The sequence below is a fragment of the Aotus nancymaae genome, unplaced genomic scaffold (assembly GCF_030222135.1).
Source record: "Aotus nancymaae isolate 86718 unplaced genomic scaffold, 86718_ANA_hifiasm-v0.15.2.pri h1tg000019l, whole genome shotgun sequence".
In the NCBI taxonomy this organism is placed as follows: Eukaryota; Metazoa; Chordata; class Mammalia; order Primates; family Aotidae; genus Aotus; species Aotus nancymaae.
The window spans coordinates 18,545,530-18,555,286 of NW_026988431.1; the positions used below are offsets into that span (position 1 = coordinate 18,545,530).

A 9,757-nucleotide genomic window follows, 5' to 3' on the forward strand; every position below is an offset into this window, starting at 1 on the left:
ATGCTGCATAACAACAAAACTTCAGTGGCATACAATAATGAACACTTGTTGAATTTATATCTGTGAGACTTGTCTGGCCTCATTCTCTGTCTGTGATTCTCTGAGAGCCTATTTAGAATGCTTTTGGGTGAGATCACTAGGAAGTCTTATCACATGCTCTCCTTTTTCTAGTAGCTGCTCTGCTTATTCTCAGGGCAATGAGTGAGGGACTAGAGCTTCCAAGCCAATTCATATGAATGCTTTTAAGCTTTTCCACTCATTATATTGGCTAACATTCCACTGGGTAAAGCACGGCTAGGTCCACAGTCAGAGTGGTAGTGTTTTACAAGGTTACATGACAAATGGTCTGAACATAAAGTGTGAACTATTAATGCAATAAATCTACCATAAGATGATTGTTAGCAACAAGAGTTTGTGGAATTATCTAAGGAGACTATATATAATTAGTATGAAAGTGACTGAGGATAGAACTCTAAAGGAAACTAAATATAAAAGAATATAATAAGCAGTAAATGGTCAGGCTCAAAAAAGATAAGAAATATGTTATCTAGAATCTAAAGATAATAGATACATCTAATCAGGCAGTAATAAATAAGGTCAAGTGCATGAGAAAAGTACAACAAGATTGGATTAATACAGATGCATTGAATTAGGAAGTATGAGGTAATGAGTGACCTTTTGAGAGAAGGTTCACTTGAGTAGCTGAGCATAGAAAAGGAAGCAGATTTCAGTGAGATGGAGGAATGGATGATAGGAGCATAGAGGGATAGAGACAGCAACTGAAAACTACCTGTCTTTAAACATATTTTTAGAAGATGGGAAGGAGGCAGACCATAGCCACATTCAGGAAAAATGGAAGTTTATTATTTTTTAATTATGGGAGAAATGAGCTTAATATACATTCATGGAAAAGGAGATAATAGAGAGAAGATTAAAGTATAGAAGAAGTAGAGACTGAATTGTTAGTGGGAAATAAGAAATAGGCTTGAAGAAGATCTGTCATGGATATAGATGGGGAGATAATAAATGAGGTAGATCATGGCTTCTGGAGGAAAGAAAGCAAGAATTGAAAAAATATGGATACAATTTGTATGTGGAAAAAATATGGAACAATTTTTTATTCTCCTTAGAAATTTTTGAGGGTTACATTTCAGTTCAGTGTTCAGCCAGTTATTATTTGCATTTTATTCTTGAAGAGTTTTATTGAAATACAACTTACAAACTACAAGTAAATAATTTTTAGTAAGTTTATAGAGTTGTACAAACATTACAAGAATACAGTTTTTTAAATTGTACTTTAGGTTCTGGGGTACATGTGCAGATCATGCAGGATTGTTGCATAGGTACTTACATGGCAATGTGGTTTGCTGCCTTCATCGCCCCCATCACCTATATCTGGCATTTCTCCCTATATAATCTCTCCCCAACCTCCCTACCCCACACTGTCCCTCCCCTAACCTCCCAAATATACCCCAGTGTGTGATGCTCACCTCTGTGTCCATGTATTCTCAATGTTCAACACCCGCCTATGAGTGAGAACATGTTCCATGTTTGATTTTCTGTTCTTGTGTCAGTTTGCTGAGAATGATGGTTTCCAGATTTATCCATATCCCTACAAAGGACGCAAACTCATTGTTTTTTATGGCTGCATAGTATTCCATGGTGTATATGTGCCACATTTTCCTTGTCCAATCTATCATCGATGGGCATTTGAGTTGGTTCCAAGTCTTTGCTATTGTAAACAGTGCCACAATAAACATATGTGTGCATGTGTCTTTATAACAGAATGATTTATAATCCTTTGGGTATATACCCAGTAATGGGATTGCTGGGTCAATGGTATTTCTATTTCTAAATCCTTGAGGAATCACCACACTGTTTCCACAATGGCTAAATTAATTTACACTACCACCAACAGTATAAAAGTGTTCCTATTTCTCCACATCCTCTCCAGCATCTCTTGTCTCCAGATTTTTTAATGATCACCATTATAACTGGCATGAGATGGTATCTCAATGTGGTTTTGATTTGCATTTCTCTAATGACCAGTGATGATGAACATTTTTTCATATGTTTGTTGGCCTTATATATGTCTTCTTTTGAAAAGTGTCTGTTCATATCCTTCACCCACTTTTGAATGGGTTTGTTTTTTTTCTTGCAAATCTGTTCTTTGTAGATTCTGGATATTAGCCCTTTGTCAGATGGGTAGATGGCAATTTTTTTTTCCATTCTGTTGGTTGCCAGTTCACTCTAATGATTGTTTCTTTTTCTGTACAAAAGCACTGGAGTTTAATTAGATCCCATGTGTCTATTTTGGCTTTTGTTGCCAATGCTTTTGGTATTTTAGTCATGAAGTCCTTGCCTAAGCCTATGTCCTGGATGGTTTTGCCTACGTTTTCTTCTAGTGTTTTTATGGTGTTAGGTCTTATGTTTAAGTCTTTAATCCATCTGGAGTTAATTTTAGTGTAAGGTGTCAGGAAGGGGTCCAGTTTCTGTTTTCTGCACATGGCTAGTCAGTTTTCCCAATGCCATTTCTTAAACAGGGAATCCTTTTCCCATTGCTGGTTTTTGTCAGGTTTGTCAAAAATCAGATGGTTGTAGATGTGTGGCATTGCCTCCAAGGCCTCTGTTCTAATCCGTTGGTCTATATCTCTGTTTTGGTACCAGTACTATGCTGTTTTGATTGTAGCCTTGTAGTATAGTTTAAAGTCAGGTAGTATGATGCCTCCAGCTTTGTTCTATTTGCTTAGGATTGTCTTGGCCATGCAGGCTCTCTTTTGGTTCAATATGAAATTTAAGGTGTTTTTTTCCAGTTCTCTGAAGAAGTCATTGGTAGCTTGATGGTGATAGCATTAAATCTATAAATTACTTTGGGCAGTATGGCCATTTTCACAATATTGATTCTTCCTAACCATGAGCATCGAATGTTTCTCCATCTCTTTGTGTCCTCTCTTATTTCCTTGAGCAGTGGTTTGTAGTTCGCCTTGAAGAGGTCCTTTACATCCTTTGTTAGTTGTATTCCTAGATATTTTATTCTCTTTGTAGCAATTGTGAATGGGAGTTCACTCTTGATTTGGCTTTCTGTTAGTCTGTTATTGGTGTATAGGAATGCTTGTGATTTCTGCCCATTGATTTTGTATCCTGAGACTTTGCTGAAGTTGCTTAGCAGTTTAAGTAGATTTTGGGCTGAGACAATGGTGTCTTGTAGCTATACAATCATGTGATCTGCAAATAGAGAAAATTTGACTTCCTCCTCTCCTAATTCAATGCCCTTTATTTCTTTTTCTTGCCTGATTGCCCTGACTAGAACTTCCAATACTCTATTAATAGGAGTGGTTAGAGGGCATCCTTGTCTAGTGCCAGATTTCAAGGGAATGATTCCAGTTTTTGCCCATTCAGTATGATATTGGCTGTAGGTTTGTCATAAATAGCTTTTGTTATTTTGAGATACATTTCATCAATACCTAGTTTATTGAGAATTTTTAGCATAAAGGCTGCTGAATTTTGTTGAAGGCCTTCTCTGCATGTATTGAGATAATCATGTGGTTTTTTTCTTTGGTTCGTTTATGTGTTGGATTATGTTTATAGACTTCCATATGTTGAACCAGCCTTGCATCCCTGGGTTGAAGCCTACTTGATGGTGATGGATAGGCTTTTTGATGTGCTGTTGCAATCAGTTTGCCAGTATTTTATTGAAGATTTTTGCATCTATGTTCATCATGAATATTGGCCTGAAGTTTTCTTTCTTTCTTTCTTTTTTTTTTTTTTTGGTTGAATCTCTCCTGGATTTTGGTATCAGGATGATGTTGGTCTCATAAAGTGATTTGGGAAGGAATCCCTTGTTTTGTATTGTTTAGAATAGTTTCAGAAGGAGTTGTACCAGCTCCTCTTTATATGTCTGATAGAAATTGGTCATGAACCCATCTGGACCTGGAGTTGTTTTGGTTGGTAGACAGTTGATTGCTGCCTCAACTTCAGCCATTGTTATTGGTCTTATCAGGGTTTCAACTTCTTCCTGGTTTAGGCTTGGGAGGGTGCAAGTGTCCAGGAATTTATCTATTTCTTCCAGGTTTACTGGTTTATGCATAGAATTGTTTGTAGTAATCTCTGATGGTGGTTTGTATTTCTGTGGAATCGGTGGTGATATCTCCTTTATCATTTTTTATTGCATCTATTTGATTCTTCTCTCTTTTCTTTTTTATTAATCTGGCTAGTGGTCTGTCTATTTGGTTGATCTTTTCAGAAAACCAGCCCCTGGATTTATTGATTTTTTGAAGGGTTTTTAAAATATCTTTATCTCCTTCAGTGCTGCTCTGATCTTAGTTATTTCTTGTCTTCTGCTAGCTTTTGAGTTTTTTTGATCTTGCTCCTCTAGCTCTTTCAATTTTGCTGATAGGGTATTGATTTTAGATCTTTGCCCACTCCTCACGTGGACATTTATTGTTATAAATTTCCCTCCAGACACTGCTTTAAATGTGTCCAAGAGATTCTAGTACATTGTATCTTCGTTCTTGTTAGTTTCAAAGGACATCTTTATTTCTGCCTTCATTTCATTGTTTATCCAGTCGATATTCAGGAGCCATTTGTTCAGTTTCCAGGAGGTTGTGTGATTCTGAGTTAGTTTCTTAATCCTGAGTTCTAATTTAATTGCAGTGTGGTCTGAGAGACTGTTTTCCTTTCTTTTGCATTTGCTGAGGAGTGATTTACTTCCAATTATGTGGTCAATTTTAGAGTAGGTGCGATGTAGTGCTAAGAAGAATGTATATTCTGTGGATTTGGGGTAGAGAGTTCTGTAGATGTTTATTAGGTCCTCTTGATCCAGATCTGAGTTCAAGTCCTGGATATCCTTGTTAATTTTCTGTCTCATTGATCTGTCTAATATTGACAGTGGAGTGTTAAAGTCTCCCACTATTGTGTGCAGTCTAAGTCCCTTTGTAGGTCATTAAGAACTTACTTTATGTACCTGGGTGCTCCTATATTGGGTGTGCATATATTTAGGATCATTAGTTCTTCTTGTTGTATTGATCCTTTTACTATTATGTAATGCCCTTCTTTGTCTCTTTCATCTTTGTTGGTTTAAAGTCCATGTTATCAGAGACTAGGATTGCAACTCCTGCTTTTTTTGCTCTCCATTTGCTTGATAAGTCTTCCTCCATCCCTTTATTTTGAGCTTATGTGTGTCCTTGCACTTGAGATGGGTTTCCTGAATACAGCACACCAATAGGTCTTGACTTTTTATCCAATTTGCCAGTCTGTCTCTTTTGATTGGGTCATTTAGCCCATTTACATTTAAGGTTAATATTGTTATGTGTGAATTTGATCCTGCCATTTTGATGCCAGCTGGATGTTTTGCCTGTTAGTTGATGTAGTTTCTTCATTGTGCTGATGGTCTTTACCATTTAGTACATTTTTGGAGTGGCTGGTATTGGTTGTTCCTTTCCACGTTTAGTGCTTCTTTCAGGAGCTCTTGTAAGGCAGGCCTTGTGGTGATGAAATCTCTCAGCAATTCCTTGTTCATAAAGGATTTTATTTCTCCTTAGCTTATGAAGCTTAGTTTGGCTGGATGTGAAATTCTAGGTTGAACGTTCTTTTCTTTAAGGATGTTGAATATTGGCCCCCACTGTCTTCTGGCTTGTAGGGTTTCTGCCAAGAGATCTGCTGAGAGTCTGATGGGCTTCCCTTTGTGGGTAACCCGACCTTTCTCTCTGGCTGCCCTTAGAATTTTTTCCTTCATTTCAACCCTGGTGAATCTCATGATTATGTGCCTTGGGGTTGCTATTCTTGAGGAATATCTTTGTGGTGTTCTCTATATTTCCAGGATTTGAATGTTGGCCTGCCTTGCTAGGTTGGGGAAGTTCTCCTAGATAATATCCTGAAGAGTGTTTTCCAGCTTGGATTCATTCTTCCCATCACATTAATAAACACCTGTCAAATATAGATTAGGTCTTTTCACATAATCACGTATTTCTTGGGACTTTGTTAATTTTTTTTCTCCTTTTTCTCTAATATTTCCTTCTCATTTTATTTCATTGAGTTGGTCTTCAATCTCTGATATTGTTTCTTCTGCTTGGTCAATTCAGCTATTTAAACTTGCATATGTTTTGTGAAGTTCTCGTGCTGTGTTTTTCAATTCTATTAAGTCATTTGTGTTTTTCTCTAAATTGGTTGTTCTAGTTAGCATTTTGTCTAACCTTTTTTCAAGGTTCTTAGTTTCTTTGCATTGGGTTGGAATATGTTTTTTTACCTCAGAGAAGTTTCTTATTACCCACCTTCTGAAGTCTGCTTCTGTCAATTCATCAGACTCATTCTACAATCAGCTTTGTTCCCTCGCTGGTGAGGAGTTGTGATCCCTTGGAGGAGGGGAGGCGTTCTGGTTTTTGGTGTTTTCATAAATGAATTTGCACATTATCCTTGCACAGGGGCCATGGTAATCTTCTCTGTATCATTCCAATTTTAGTATATGTGCTGCTGATGCAAGCACCAGAATACAATTTTAAAATATTTTCATCACCCCAGCAATGTCTCTTATGTCAATCTACAGTCAATTCTTATTCCTACATTTGGCCTTAAGTGACCAATAATTTGCTTTAGATTTAGGTTTTTCTGGATGTACACAATGCATGTAGTCTTTTGTAACTGACTTCTTTCACTATGCATAACATTTTCAAAGTTGTGTTATAGGATGTAGCAGCACTTTGTTCAGTTTTATTGCTGAATAGTATTCCATTGTATGGATATATAACACTTTCTGTAGACATTTTTGAGTTCATGGGCTATTTGGAAAATTTTCAATTTCAGGCTGTTCTGAATAATGTCTCTATAAACATCTCAATACAAACCTTTATGTGGACATATATTTCCATATTTCATGGGTTGATACTGTGGTGGAATGCTGGATAAATTGGTACATTTAGATTTAACTTGTTTTGTTTTAAAAATTTTTCTTATTTTTAATTTTTATGAATATATATATTTTTGTACATATTTATAGGATACATCTAATACTTTGAAATAAGCGTATAATACATAATGATCGCATAAGGATAACTGGGATGTCCATCACCTCAAACATAGATCATTTCTTTGTGTTGGGAATACTGTAAATCCACTCCTCTATTTTGAATTATATCATAAATTATTGTTAATGATAGTTGCTCTATTTTGCTACTGAACACTAGATCTTATTCCTACTATCTGCATTTTTATCTCCATTAGCCAAATCCTCTTTATTTGTCCTTCCCAATACTCTTCCTAGCCTCTGGTAACTATCATTCTATTCTCTACCTCCATGAAATGAATTTTTTTAGCTCTCATGTATGAGTGAGAATATGTGATATTTGTCTTTCTGTGTCTGGCTTACTTCACTTAACACAGTGCTGGGTATATATTCAAAAGAAAGGAAGTCAGTATATTAAAGAGATATTTGCACTCTCATGTTTATTATGGGTATTATCCACAATAGCCAAGATATGAAATCAACCTAAGTGTCCATCAACAAATGAATGGATAAAGTAAATTTGGTACATATACACAGTGGAATATTATTCAGCCTTAAAATAAATGAAGTCCTGTCATTTGCAGTAACATGGGTGGAACTGAATAACATTATATTAAGGTTTAACTTTCTGTGAGACTTCCAAACTATATTCCAAAGGGACTGAACAATTTTTTATTCCCATTAGAAATTTTTAAGGGTTACAGTTCAGTTTATTTATAGCCCTGCTGAGACTATTACTGTTTGTCTTTTAGATATAGCCTTTCTTGTGGATATAAAGTGTTAGTTTATTATGATTTTAATTTACATTTCCCTAGTGACTAATAATATTTAACATATTTTATGTGTTTGTGAGACATTCATGTATCATTTTGGAGAAATACATATTTATATAAAATACACCATATTAACAAAATAAAGGGCAAAAGCCCTTTGTTTTCCAATTGTTGTGTTTTAAGAGTAACATGTATAGTAGGATGACAGTCCTTTATCAGATATGTCTTTTGCAAATATGTTCTCCCAGTCTGTTTCTTGTGTTTTTATTTTTTGACAATGTCTTTTACAGAGCAGAAATTTTTAATTTTAATGAAGTCTATTTCATCAATTCTTTTTTTTTTTCATGAATAATACTATTGGTGTTGTATCTAAATAGTCATCATAAAACATAAGGTCATCTAGATTTTCTCCTATGTTATTCTCTAGGAGTTTTACAGTTTTGTGTTTTACATTTAGGTCTGTGATCCACTTTGAGTTATTTTTTGCAAAGAATATATATAAGACCTTGGGTCTAGATTCATTTATCTTGCATGTGAATATTCAGTTGATCTAGCACCACTTATTGAACCTTGCATATGAATATCCAGTTATATCACCATTTATTGAAAATATTCTCTTTTCTCCATTGTATTACCTTTGCTCTTTTCTCAAAGATCACTTGCTGATTATATTTATGTTGTTTTTTTTTTGTGCTCTTTATTCTGTTTCACTGATGTATTTGTCTATCTTTCTGCCAATATCACACAGACTTGATTTCTGTTACTTCATAGTAAGTCTTAAAGTTGCATTTTTTCTGTCCCCTGACTTTATTACTTTTCTTTGGTATCGTACTGTTTATTTGTGGTTCTTTGCCTTTCCATAAAAAAATTAGAATCTGTTTGATATCCATAAAATAACTTTCTGGGATTTTTATTGAAATTGCATTCAATTTATAGATTAAATTGGGAAGAACTGACATTTTAAATAATATTGAATTTTCCTATTAGTGAAATGAAGTTATCTATCTAGTTATGTAGGTCTTTGTATTAGTCTGTTCTCATACTGCTAATAAAGACATACCTGAGACTGGGTAATTTATAAAGAAAAGAGTTTTAATTGACTCACAGTTTTGCATGTTTAGGGAGGCCTCAGGAAACTTACAATCATGGTGGAAGATGAAGCAAACATGTATTTTTTCACATGGTGTTAGGAAGGAGAATTACCGACCAAAGGGGAAGCCTCTTATAAAACCATCAGATCTCAGGAGAACTCACCATCATGAGAACAGCATGGAGAAACCCCCATGATTCAATTATCTCCACCTGGTTCCTCCCTTGATACATGGATATTAATACAATTCAAGGTGAGATTTAGGTGGGAGCACAGAGCCAAACCGTATCAGTCTTCTTTGACCTCTTTCATCAGAGTTTTGTTATTTTCCTCACATAGATCATGCAGATATTTCATTAAATTTATACTTAAATATTTTGTTTTTGGTGCTAATGTAAATGATATTTTGTCTTTAATTATAATTCAATTGTTAATTGCTGGTATGTATATGGAAACAATTGACTTTTGTATATTAACCTTATAACCTGTCTCCATGCTATAATCATGTATTAGTTCCAGGAGTATTTTGTTAATTATTTTTTTTCACAATTTGCACATAGATGGTCATGTCATCTGTGAAGAGACAGTTTTATTTCTTCCCTTTCTGCATAAGTTTTATTCTATTTCTTGTCTTATTGCGTCATCTAGGACTTCCAGTTCAATCTTGAAAAGCAGTGGTGAGAAGGGGCACCCATGTCTTACTCCTCATCTTAGGAGGAAAGTATGTAAGTTTCTTGCCATTAAATAGGAAGTTAGCTTCAGGTTTTTGTAGATGTTCTTTATCAAATTGAGGAAATTTCCCCATTCCCAATTTACTGAGAATTAAAAAAAAATCATAAATGGGTGTTAGATTTTGTCAAATGCTTTTTCTGCATCTATTGATAATATATAATTTTT

The 9,757-nt window shown here is 35.0% G+C and overlaps 1 non-coding gene across 1 annotated transcript; it reads right to left on the bottom strand.

Moving 5' to 3' along the window:
* Positions 1-6,373: 6,373 nt before the first annotated feature.
* LOC135275935 (U6 spliceosomal RNA) lies at positions 6,374-6,481 on the bottom strand. Its single transcript, XR_010343523.1, has one exon. It is a non-coding gene; the product is annotated as a U6 spliceosomal RNA (small nuclear RNA).
* Between the last annotated feature and the right edge of the window lie 3,276 nt (positions 6,482-9,757).